Source organism: Eurytemora carolleeae, unplaced genomic scaffold (genome assembly GCF_000591075.1).
Source record: "Eurytemora carolleeae unplaced genomic scaffold, Eaff_2.0 scaffold76, whole genome shotgun sequence".
Classification (NCBI taxonomy): Eukaryota; Metazoa; Arthropoda; class Copepoda; order Calanoida; family Temoridae; genus Eurytemora; species Eurytemora carolleeae.
The window spans coordinates 396,344-408,920 of record NW_019396128.1 but is presented as its reverse complement, the minus strand read 5'-3'; positions in this window follow the sequence as shown (position 1 = coordinate 408,920).

The window sequence follows — 12,577 nt, the reverse complement described above, 5'->3', positions numbered from 1 at the left end:
CATACAACACAGGAGCTCTATACAACCTGTTGAGTAGGAAACTTATTATAGAAAACCGTGGAACAAAACTGGGTTTTGAGCAATTAAGCAATTAATCATTCAAAACAGCAGGCATTGGTTAGAGAGAGGTCTTGGCTAAATTAAAATGTAAAAATTGTGCACTAATTGTTATGTATTAAAATATTTTATACATTTTTTATATCTTTTTATATTTATACATTTTTATATTTTATATAATTTATATATAAAACGTCAACAATTTGCTCCCATTAAAAAAAAAAATTATTTTAAAAATATTGCTCTGTTAGGGTTAAAATGTGTTATATTAACAATGTTTGAAAGAAGATATTTTGTTTGATAAATATTTTAATAATCAATCAAAATTTTCAATATTTTCAACAAAATGAAATTCTTTTCGGAAACGATAATAAATTCAGTTTTGAAAATCTTTGATATTTTCTAATAAAATAATGCTCAAAGAAAGCAAAGGGAAGTTTAGAATTCCACACAACACGAAGAATTCAAAATATTAACATTTATCATTTTTAATATTTTCATAACTCTTCAGTAAATTTATTTTATGGGCTTTGTCTGGCAAAAAATCAAATATATTCTAGGATTGAATACAGGGTCTAGGATAGAATACAGGAAGCTGGATAGTGGATACTGGATATATAACAGAGGGGCTTTCTAGCATTTTTCTTGTATAATCTTGGATCTACGCAATATTCAATTCAATTTGTGTACTTTGAATGAAAAGGAGGAGGGAGAGGGGGTACGGAGGGGTAGGTTCAATGACTGTGGCCTAGGTTGAGTGACTAGTGAAGTTTAGGTGTTGGTTCTCTAGGTTCTTCAGGTCCTAGAGAAATGTTTAGATTAAGCTCCGGATGCAAGTCATCCTTCCCTGTCTCCAGGTGTATAGGGGAGTACTGGAGAACCTGTCTCTAGGTGTAGGGGAGTACTGGAGAACCTAGTGTTGATTTAATTTCATCCTATTACAGAAGCTTTCAACTTATAATCTTCATGTTCTAGGATAGAATACAGGGTCTAGGATAGAATACAGGGTCTAGGATAGAATACAGGGTCTAGGATAGAATACAGGGTGTAGGGAGGAGTATGAGGGCAGGGGGGTCTATGAGGGGAGGAGTATGAGGGCAGGGGGGTCGAACCATTATACGTGTTCCCCGAACAAAACTCTCCTGGTGCACATTACATTTAGCCTAGAGGCGCCATTAGAGGCTATAGATTATTTTTCCTTACTTGACAATTTTAACATTAGTTTTCTAACAAAATTTTGGTAATTTTGGTTTAATAATTTAAAAGTGAATTTATTTTGATTTTAAAGACTCAAAATTATGCATAAAAAAGATGAGTAGGCCTACAGAACTGCACATTTTGATGTTTATATATATATATATATATAAAGGGTGAATAGCGAGATCTTGCATATAATCAAGCATATTTTTTTGGTAATCTCATTTTTGACACATATGTATGAAATTTTTGAATATTTGTTTTGAAAGGCAATCTGATCGACCCTTTAAAAAACATTAGATGAGAAGAAAAACAAAAGTGTGGGATTATATTATTTCTATCACACCTTAAAATCAGATCAGATGAATAGTTTCGGAGAAAATCCCACGGATTTTTTTAAGGATCTATCAGATTGCCTTTAAAAATAATCAAACATTTTTGAAAAATGATGAATCGTAAGCAAGATCTCGCTATTCAACCTTTTTTTCGACTCACCCTGTATATATAATATATATATTCCACTTAGCAGCTCCAAAAAAAACATGTCTAAAAAAAAGTTCTCGTATCATTGGGAAATTTGTAAAATTTTTCAAAAATTCTAAAATTTTTGAAAAATGATGAATCTTATGCAAGATCTCGCTATTCACCCTTTTTTTTGACTCCCCCTGTATATATAATATACATATTCCACTTAGCAGCTCCAAAAAAAACATATTTAAAAAAATGTTCTCGTATCATTGGGAAATTTGTAAAGATAAGTGTAAGAATTAGATATAATTATATTGAACATGGGAAATATCTATATTTTTGAGTAAGAGAGAATGATTAAAAATATTTTTATAAATACCTCGTTAAAGGATAATTTGAAGAAAACGATGTATCAATAGATCTCTAGGGATAATCAGTATTCATTAGATATCTTTTCAATCTTGTTAGTTTATCAGATTTATACCACTTTAAACCTTAATCTGTTATAAAGTATATTTCTTTTGATAGTGAATAAAATAATACATGGTCTAGGATAGAATACATGGTCTAGGATAGAATACATGGTCTAGGATAGAATACAGGGTCTAGGATAGAATACAGGGTATAGGATAGAATACAGGGTTTTCTAGTTCTAGTTCTAGTTCTAGTTCTAGTTCTAGTTCTAGTTCTAGTTCTGGTTCTGGTTCTAGTTCTAGTTCTAGTTCTAGTTCTAGTTCTAGTTCTAGTTCTAGTTCTAGTTCTAGTTCTAGTTTTAGTTTTAGTTTTAGTTTTAGTTTTAGTTCTATTTCTAGTTCTAGTTCTAGTTCTAGTTCTAGATCTAGTTCTAGTTCTAGTTTGAAAGAAGTTTGTATGGCAAAAGACATCGGAAAAATGGATCCAATATCCCCCCCCCTCCACCCACCACTACTATCTTGACATTCCATGACAAATCTTTCAATTCCCTTACCTCCAACCAAACGTCAAGTATGATCTACACTAAACAATTTATTCTTCCTTTGTACACAGAATTCTCCAGTTTCTTCAACCCAATTGTAAACTTTTATATGTAATTTCACAGTAGATATATTTCATATACATGTATATACGGTTCTCATTCGATGTCCTGCCTGATTAATGTTCAAACATCGAATTGAATTAAAGATTTCTGAACATTAAAAAGTCTAATTTTTAAGATTGTCGTCTAAAAGATGCAATTTAGTATGAAAAGAGATTAAAAAATGACGGGTTACGCCAACATGTGCAAAGCGCAACTAAATTACATATAACATATCATATACATATTACATTTATTTATAACAAGTCCATTACAAATATCACACGCAAATCTGCCCCTTTAGTAAAAGTAAATTCAACCTATATGAAATATAAAGTCTGACCGCGTTCACCTTGTTGCACTGGTTAGTCCTGCAGTCCATAGAGCTAGGTACAGTACAAACTGCGGCCGGAAAGGTTGACCCGGCTCAGAAATTCATAATGTACTATGGCTGCCCGTGATCATATGTGCAAATTACTTGATTGACCGTCATTAATAAGGTTTGGACTCAAAACTAAAATACTACATAAGACAGACTGATCGGCATTAATAAGTTTTCGACTGAAACCAAAATACTCGAACAACCTTAGAAAGTCAGCTCACTATTCTTTAGTTTTGGACTCACTAATTTGTAAACAGGAGATATTTAGACTGCCATTCATAAGTTTTTGATTAAAATACTTGAACTGCAGGAGATAGTTATATCCCCATTTATAAGTTTTGGATTTAAATATTTGAACTACAGGATATAGTTAGATCGCCATTTATAAGTTTTGGACTGAAATACTTGAATTACCGGAAATAGTTAGATCGCCTTTTATAAGTTTTGGATTTAAATATTTGAACTACTGGAGATATGTAGACTCCCATTCATAAGTTTTGGACTAAAATACTTTAGCGGCTGATTACAGCTTGAAACTTGGATATTGCAGAAGTTATAAGTTTTGACAGATCATAGGGGTAATTAACTATATAATAAGAACTTAAAGATAAAGATAACGTTGAAATAAGATAAAAAAATAAAAATATTTAAATACACTAAATGATTAAATAAAAACACATCTACTGCACTAATCTAGGTTTATATTACTCAATCTTTTTTTTAAACTTATTTTCTAGGAAAAATTAAAATTAAGATGAAGTTTTGTTTACATATATTATGTTTCCCCAGAGGGAGGGGTAAACAACAAATTGCATGTTTTACGAGAGAATTAAACAGTTACAATAAACAAATATGCAACAAAAAAAATTTCATGAAACCAAAAAAGCTTTCTCTCCAGATCATCAAAAAGATTTTTTTCTTCCGTTTTTTTGGTTCAAAAAACCTTTTAAATTTCAAACTTAGATTCTATGATCTGAAAGGATTCATAGTTTGAAATATTTAAGGTCTAATACATTGGGTTGCAATGATATAGGGATTAGAAAACTAGAGTTTGTGGCAAACACTCAATTCCTTTCCTTAAATGTTTACCACTCTATAGTTATGTGTGTTATTATAAGTGTTCATTGTTCATTGGGAGACGGGGTTTTATCTAGGAAGTCTACTAGAATTAAAAATGTCACAGTGAATACATTTTTGAACTCTGTTAGATTAAATTATCTAAGTTTGAAACAATTTACACCATCAGGTTGAAAAGATATATGCATGAGAAAATTTGAGTTAATTCCGTAGTACCTATATCAAATCTAAAAAGTGACTTTTACTGATTATTTTCTACAGTGCTTTCTCAACAAAAGTGACTTGCGCATTTCTACAGCAAGAAATCATATATAAATTATCAGAATTAAGCACATTTAACCCTAGAAAAAATGACTATGTATTCGACATTATTGACCAGATAAAGATTTCAATTCGGGCGTTGACATCTTTGCATTGAGGTTTACCCGACATTATGCTTACAGTTCCTTTAATTTATATATCCAATCTACATGTTGTATGACTATGGTTTGATGTCCAATAACCATTTATAACAGAAGTCCCATATTGCCTGACTAAACCTTTCTCACGAATATACAAACTATACAAATTATATAAACAAGATCAGTTAGAGATAAACCCAAAAATAAAACATTGTTACTGTCGTCTTCTATCTATAGTACACATTAGAAATCAATATTTATAATTTTAAAAACTGATTATTTTAAACTGTGGTTCCTTTACGCGCATTTATACTGCATCGAAGGAATGGGAAAATTATAAAAATCAAAAAACTTGTTAAAAGGACTATAAGCGTAGTTTCAAGTAAACCTCCATGAAAATATAGCAATGTCCTTGAAAACTTAATCTGCTTGAAAATGTGGAAGATAACGTTATTTCGAAAAGTGTTTATCTCTTTCTCCATTGTTTCGTATAAGCCATGACATGAATATCTTATTCATACTTGATCAGACAAAGCTTTCAAGGGTTCTTTTGTTAATCGGACTTTTCTTTAAATGGAGGTTCACTTGAAATTAAAACCACTTTCCCTTTAAAGGGAGTGTTCGCGAAAAATGAAAGGGGGTATAGGCTTACGGAGAAAACTAATCGCTTTTGATCGCTACTAATCTTACTTCTATCTGTTGCGTCTATCAGGAGAAAATTGTTAAAAACGACTCATGCTGAAGAACGTAACCCCCCCCCCCCCTCCTCGTAGAGTTGAGAACAATCCTAACAATCTACAGACATAATTATCAAGCTTATATAGACAGAATCTAATCTTATTTAATGAATTTAAAACTATTTAGTCCATGCCTGCCTTACGTTCAAATATTTCAACAACGAAAACAATTTTACACCTAACAAATGTTGGAAAAGTGACAAAAAACAGCATTTAACAGTTATACATAAATAATCAGTAATTAATTCCAGATTAATAAACACTGGTTTGCTATTACCTAGAGAAATGAAACCTAGTTTACTAGAACCTAGAGAAATTAGTCCTAGTTTACTAGAGCCTAGAGAAATTAGACCTAGTTTACTGGATTCTAGAAAAATTACACCTAGTTTACTAGAGCCTGGAGAAGTAAAACCTAATTTACAAGAACCTAGAGAAATTAAACCTAGTTTACTAGAACCTAGAGAAATGGAACCTAGATTACTAGAACCTAGAGAAATTAAACCTAGTTTACTAGAACCTAAAGAAATGAAACCTAGTTTACTAGAACCTAGAGAAATATAACCTAGTTTATTATAAACTAGAGAAATTAGACGTAGACCTAGCTTACTGGAACCTAGAAAAATGAAACCTAGTTTACTATAGAGCTTAGAGAAGTAAAACATAATTTACAAGAACCTAGAGAAATTAAACCTAGTTTACTAGAATCTACAGAAATTAAACCTAGAATACAGAGAAATGAAACCTAGGTTACAAGAACCTATAGAAATGAAACCTAGAAAATAGATAAATGAAACATATTTTACTAGAGCCTAGAGAAACGATCCCTAGTTTACTAGAACCTAGAGAAACGAACCCTAGTTTACTAGAACCTAGAGAAATGAACCCTATTTTACTAGAACCTAGAGAAATGAACCCTGGTTTACTAGAACCTAGAGAAATTAACCCTAGTTTACTAGAACCCAGAGAAATTAACCCTAGTTTACTAGAACCTTGGGAAATGAAACCTAGTTTACTAGAACCTAAAGAAATGAAACCTAGTTTACTAGAACCTAAAGAAATGGAACTATAGTTTACTAGAACCTAGAGAAATAGAACCTAGTTATTAGAATCTAGAGAAATGGAACATAATTATTAGAACCTAGAGAAATGGAACTTAGTTATTAGAACCTAGAGAAATGGAACCTAGTTATTAGAACCTAGAGAAATGAAACCTAGTTTACTAGAACCCAGAGAAATGAAACCTAAGAACCTAAAGAAATAGAACCTAGTTATTAGAACCTAGAGAAATGGAACCTAGTTTACTAGAACCTAGAGAAAAGGAACCTAGTTATTAGAAACTAGAGAAATGGAACCTAGTTTACTTTAACCTAGAGAAATAAAATCTAGTTTAATAGGGAGTCTAGGGGTAGGATAAAGACTAGAAGTTAGGAGGTTATAAAGTAGATCATTAGGGAAGTTTTTTATGCAAGAAATGAAGGTGATTAGGTTGAAGTTGATCTGGGTGTAAATCTTATACAAATGTCATATTTCATATTTAAACCTGGAGATGGTAGGGGTAGAGTAATATATGGATATGATTATGGATATGGATATGATGGATGTTTGTATCTAGAACCAAATTTCATGAATAGCGTTCAATGCAGTTGATCTACGTAAACTAAGTTACACGAGTTCTCTTCAACTTGAACCGGTACATAACAGAGTTGGTTGAGCTACATTTACGTAGTTCAACTACTTCTCTACTCCCTTGATATAGGGGGAAATCGGAAATGATCCCTTTGGAACTGAAATAAAAGATTTAAAGTAATTCAGCTCTCTGTGAATTTTAATTATGAATTATGCTTATTAATACAACTGGTAGGATATACAGGAGAAGAAGACAGAAGGGGTGGGGGGGGAGGGAGTTGGGGGGAAAGAGGAGAGGAAGGGAGGTGGGAAATGGGGGTAAGGTGAGTAAAAGAAAGAAAAGCATTACTTACAATTTAAATTAATATATAATTTTTGTCATCAATTTCAAAATGATCAATGTATTATTGTGAATCAGAAAAAAAGATTTCCAGATAAATTTCATTAAATGAAACGTAGATGTTGACAGAAATATGATCTAAACTAAACAAAACAAACATAATTGATTATTTTACTGTTTTTCCCTGAAAACAAAACTATTTTTAAAAGAGATTTTTTTGTCCCCAGGACATGATTGGGTTGTTATGATCAAATCTTGGAATTTTTTCTATTGCGAAGATTTGGTGTTGTATGGGTTTATATTGATCTATGCAGGGGTTGTAATCTGGCAGCACATTCATCCATCCATGTTTTATTCATACTGAGAAGAGGGTTGACAAGAATCCAGCTGTCTAAGATTCTTCTTAGGCCTGAGAATATAGAGTGCAGGAATTCTTATGATATACTGGAATGAGGCCCGGGTGCCTTACAGATAGGAAATATCACACTCATTGCTCCCAATCATTTGAAAGCCAGGATTGGATACCTCCAGGTACCTTTAGCTGGCAACAATAAACTCTCCCTGCTTGTTCACCATTCCTCTCTTCATCATCATTCACTTGGATCTATCCACTTTGAGCTTCTTTCTTGTGAGTAGAAAGCACGCACCTACATCCGTCAGGTGGTCATAACTGATTAACCAGCCACATCAACTTCTCGTCCGAGCCATATTCTCCTCATTTTCTTGTCCGAGCCACCTCGGAATCCTCGTCCTTCGATAATTTTGTGTTGAAAAGTTTCCAATTCTTGAAGATAAACCTATTGTTTAAAAATATTGCCACGTTAGGGCATAAAATATGGATGGACTAAAGTATTGCAATGCTTATATCATGTTTGAATCTTCAAACCCATGAGAATGATGTCAAACTTTATTTAGGTAAAACTTTAATCTCTTCTGCCTCCGTTATGGCTAACCTTCGTGATATAAAATAAGTAGCAAAATATTCGGCATACCTCTTCCTATAATTTTCCCAATGGAACCACCCGGAAAAATTCTATGGTTTTCACTATAGTTAACATAAAAGATTAAAGTTCTTTAAACTTAGAATTATTTGCGGCCTTCTACACCAGGAATATCTGAAAATGCGCGTAAAAAAGGTGAAAATTTTTAAGGACATTAAACTTGAAATCTTTAATTCAGTTGCAACTTTTTACTTTGATTTACAAAAATTTTATATTTCATTTATGCCTTGACGTGACTTGATTCTTAAAAAATAGTTTTATTTGGAAGGATTAGACACTTTAAAAAAATAATGTTGAAAGGACGAGGATTTTGAGGTGGCTCGGACGAGAAAATGAGGTGAATGTGGCTCGGACGAGAAATTGTTGTGGTTGGCCGTCCTCCCCTCTGCGACCAGTACGAGAAAAAATATTACTAGGTTTCAAGGGCGCTTCGCGCACATCTTTAGTTTTAAATTTTAAGTGTATGCTCTATCTGCGTCATTTTTTCCTCATAAATCATCAAACATAAAGAAATAAAAATTTCGCGGATATATCAATTTCTTTTCGTGGATTTTGTAAAATTGAAAAAAAAATTATTTATAACCTTCCATTGGTAGAGTGGTGAATATATAAGTAGGATGTTGATTAGTGCTATATTTCAATTACAATTACTTTAACTCCTCCTGTAGTAAACGCCTACTCCATAACAAGTTCTCGAAACGTATCTATCCAGGTACAACTCGTCCGATATCAAAGTCAACCACACGTTTACAATCCCGCGAACTATCAACGCCACTACCACTGGGCGCGATCTTTGTAGCTATCAAACCAAGCTATTAATCAAGGCTTTGATTACCACACAGGGACACAAGCGTAGCTATCAAACAAGCTATAAATCAATCCCGAATGATGGGGACGATCCAGTGCTCTAAATGCCACACAGGGGCACAAGTCTAGCTATCAAACAAGCTATATATCGATCCCAAATGATGGGGGACGATCCAGTGCTCTAAATGCTCATGTTTAATATATCTAGATTCTAGGTATGCTAGGGATTTCTATGTTATTTGCTACTCCTTCTCCTTTCTTATCCCCCCTCCTCCTTCTCTACACTCCCCACGATCCCCTCCTCCCTCTTTCTTATCTTCCTACCTCCCCCCTCTTCCCTCCCACCCCTCCTCCTTCCCAACCCAACCAGAAATTTTCCCACGGGGGGGGGGGGGGGTTAAATTTATTTTCTTTCATTGGGGGCTAGACACCCATTGGGGGAAAAAACTATTTCAGGGGGGGCGAGTCCCCATATTCCCCCCCCCCACTACAGTACGACTCGGTCCCCAATCCATTTGTAATAGGAATCCAAGGTGATAATTTAACCCTAATATTAATACTAAAGAGAATTGTAAGAATATTTAATGGTAGTCATGTTAATTACAGTAAAATTGATTTCAAAGTAAAAAATATTTTAGTAAAAGATTTTTTTAACGAAAAAAATGCAAAAAGTCTTTAATATCTATTACAGTATAGGGAAGAAGCCATTCCAAATTATTCACCGACTGTCATGTTTCGTGGGACACCCTGTAGTTAGTTTCATATTTAATTATGTTCATAAACTTTTGCGGATTTTTCTGTTTAAAATCATTGGTTTTAAAAATGATAAAATGTCGATATTTTTATCACAGTTAAATTTTTCAACTTTGACAAAAAGAATATTTATTTCTAATCAAGGTTTACACAAATTGCTTTATTTTCAACTTTAAAAAAAACTGAATAAAAAAAAAACAAGAAAACCTGGGCTAGTACAATATAATTGATTCAAAGCTTATGATTTGAATTTAAGATTCGAAGACAGGTTTGGATTCTGAAGTATGTACTCAGCTATACTCCAATTCACAGAACTTGTTTTTCCAAATTTAAATCCTGAATACTTGAATATATTAAAATAAGATGTATCAACTCAAGATTTCAAAAAACTATTTATGCAACAATGGGGTGTCCTAAAAAAACCTGTATTGGTTGCCTGAGCCTCAATTATGGACCAAAATTGACGATTTTGGACATTTAATCATTCTCGTACAGGGTGTCCCACGAAACATGACAGTTGGTGAATAGTCTTCTTCCATATACTGCATTATAAATTAAAGACTTTTCGAAGTTTAATTCGTTAAAAATTATTTTACTCAAATATGTTTTACTTTGAAATCAAATTCACTATTTTATGAATGCCATACAATATTTTTTCTTAAACCACTTAACAAACTATAGAATTATAGTTTTTACATCTTCAGGACCCCCCCCCCTCCCAAAATATGCCGGGGGGGGGGGGTGGTCCGAATGTATGATTATCCAGGGGAGGGGTAAATTTTTGAGAAATCCCTAACATAATTATTCTTTATTTAAAAAAAAACATTTTTTTCTTACAATGTGTGTTCTACTTTGGTCGAGTTTGGTCTAAACTACGGTTAGGCAATTAAGATTGATTACAGAGATGATTACATGTTATTGCATGTAATCAACCTCAAGGGACTTAAGATCAATCACAGAAGTAATTACATGTAATCCATGTAATTAACCGAAAGGGACTGCAATTAAGATTATTTACAGAAATAATTGCATGTTCTCGCATGTAATCAACCTTCAGGGATTAATTACATAAATAATTACATGTAATCTCATGTAATCAACCTCAGAGGACTTTAGAACTTACTTTTACATATTCATTCATAGATACATATTCGCGGATTTATGCATCAGAAACAAGAGGAAAAAAATTGGCTGAATTTATCTAATTTAAGATGACAGAGACTTACACTTTCTAGTCCTTACTTCTTTACAACCTGTGTCCGAATTTAATGAATTTAAGCCGCGTCTCAAATCCCCCAAAAACCGGTTTCAATCGAGCACCGGCTTCAATCTTGAATAACTAAATACAATTTTAAGTGGAACAAACCATATTTGAGTCCCGGCTTAAATATAAGCCTCGGCTCAAATTCTTTAAATTCGGCCTCAGATGTCAACAGCCTTTGATGTTACAAACTTTGGTTATCTGTCAGAATTCATAGTTTGAAATATCTATGATCTACGACACTGGATTGTAAAGACTCAATTCCTCTACCTCTATGTTACTCGAATAAAGAGTCACTTGAATTTAGGTGTACTGCAGTCCCTTTAATCGGCTCAGTAACATTTTGCCTTGTCACACTTTGCCTAGTAACTTTTTGCCTTGGTAATATCTCCCGAAAATTTTGCCTTAGACAATGTATAAATTAGAATGATTGCTGAGGAGCTGTCTAAACAATATAATTTCTAAAGTTTTAACAAACAATTGTCAAACCTAGTCTGATATTCATATGCATTGTAATAATAATATAGAGTCTAAGAACAAATATGATCTTTCTCTGTGTATTCAAGGAAAGATTATATTACCAAGGCAAAATGTTACAATACAAATGTTACAATGCAAAATGTTACAATGCAAAATGTTACAATGCAAAAAGTCATAAGCAAAATGTTACAGTGCATAATGTTACAATGCAAAATGTTACTAGGCAAAATGTTACAATCAAAAAGAATTGAATATATATTAGAGGGGAATTTACTAGAAAAAAGTGTAAAACGGCCATTTTGTTGTACTGTTTCCATAATGCAGGTGTACTTCACATATTTATGCTATATAACCTTTTGGGCCCTGGAATATCATTTTATAGAAAATCTAAAATTAATATTAAAAGAAAACCAAATTATGAAATAGGCTGGTTTCATAATTTCGTATGTTATGACAAATTTCTGAACCCGAAACATCGTTGTTTACACAACTTTTGACACTACAACATCTCATTGTTGAAAAATATTAAAATTAACTATCCACACAATACCGTACAGATAGATGTACTTAGGATTAAACCCACTGTACTCTATGATACCAACTCAGTCATAAGGAAACATTTTTCGACAAAATTCACTGTACAGTATAAATCTAGCCAGGCAAAATTAGGAGAGTTATGCCCGCCCCCTGGAAAAAACTATTTAAATATTTTTACTCTTGAATCGTCATTAAGACATGTTTATGTCGCCATTTGAGGACAAATTCAAGGATTCGGGAAAGTATTGCACCGTTATGTAAACTTAGGGGTTAGAGAAACAAATGAGGGGGTGCTCGGTCGCCACGAGCCCCACTAAATTACCTCCGAGCCCTCCGAGCCCCGTGTAAGACATTTTGAGTCCCATATAATCATTCTATAGATTTTATTTTTATTTTCAA